Below are 1,278 nucleotides of genomic sequence, written 5' to 3'. Positions count from 1 at the left end.
GGGAAAGGAAGCAGGTGAGGAGGCAGTCCTGAGTATATTCCTCTGATTCTCTGCAGGGATACCAGGCTGTGCTCCGCAGGGCGTTCATGATTGATTTCTTTTTTCCCCCCAGACGTACACCGCCAAGTCTTTCTTCTGGGTAGACCTTTAACGTCTTCACGTGCAGATGAACATGTTCACACTATTTGAAACAGCTGGGGAGTCTGCTGTGTTTAAGGGCATAGTTAATGATTTTGTCACATTGATCATTTTGTTCGAATCGTAACAGCCCTGTATACACATTTGACCTATTCTTTGGTTTGCTTTTTAAGTGTTATTTTGGCAGAGATTTTAATTTAAAGCCATTTGGAACCTACATAAGGCAGAAACCTATTAGAGGAAGAAAACAAAAATAGTTCCCACTCCAGTGGGTGGTGAGACTGCCCCTGTGTCCCCGGGAGACATTTTTCGAGACTCAGACAAGCGGTCTTGCATTACACAGCTCTCGGCTGTCATAGTTTTAACCCGGAGGCAGACCTTGACTTAGGACGGGGTTCCAGTCTGAGGACTGTGTCGTGAGTCTCTCTTCGGATGTAAGTCGAATACCCCCTCTCCTTTTTGGTTAGTTTTCCTTACTGCCTTTTAAGATCAGTACCTTTGCAGATCTGATCTTTGGACATCTGTGAGTCAACATCTGAGAATGACTGCCTCAGCAGGCTGAATGCTCCGACATTGTAGATAAGACACAGTATTATTCACAATGAGATGTATAGCACAAATCCGTCTTCATAAATTGGGAACTGCCTCTGTGTAGTTTTTGAAACATCTTGCTTTGGGAGAGTTTTTTTCTTTTCTTTCATGAAACCTTTTATTGGAGTCTCCTAGAGCTCATATAACAATCCATATATCCATTGTATCAGGCACGTTTGTCCATATGTTGCCATCATCATTTTCAAAGCATTTTCTTTCTACTTGAGCCCTTGGTATCAGATCCTCTTTTTTCCCTCCCTCTGCCCACTTGACCTCTTGATAAATTATAAATCATTATTATTTTCATATCTTACACCGTCCGCCGTCTCGCTTTGCCCACATCTCTGCTGTTCGTCCCCCTGTGGGGGGAGTTGTTTGTGGGTTATATGTTGATCTTTCTTTCCCTTCTCCCCTCTCTTTCCTCCTACCCCCATGCTGTTGGCACTCCCATCATTGTGCCTCAGTGTCTCTCTGGGATTCCATGTGTTGAGGCACTTATCTGTACCAGCGTACATGCTCCAGGCTAGATTTGTAAGGTAGAACTGGGGT

At 44.1% G+C, this 1,278-nt stretch overlaps 1 protein-coding gene across 1 annotated transcript in view; it reads left to right on the top strand.

Moving 5' to 3' along the window:
- TMEM131L (transmembrane 131 like) overlaps positions 1-1,278 on the top strand; it is a 167,993-nt gene that overhangs the window by 16,670 nt on the left and 150,045 nt on the right. The gene's annotated exons all lie outside the window — the stretch shown is intronic.

The sequence above is a fragment of the Echinops telfairi genome, unplaced genomic scaffold, assembly GCF_000313985.2.
Source record: "Echinops telfairi isolate 266 unplaced genomic scaffold, ASM31398v2 ScPeMD7_5868;HRSCAF=6743_1, whole genome shotgun sequence".
NCBI lineage: Eukaryota > Metazoa > Chordata > Mammalia > Afrosoricida > Tenrecidae > Echinops > Echinops telfairi.
This window is presented reverse-complemented; position numbering and strand designations above follow the sequence as displayed.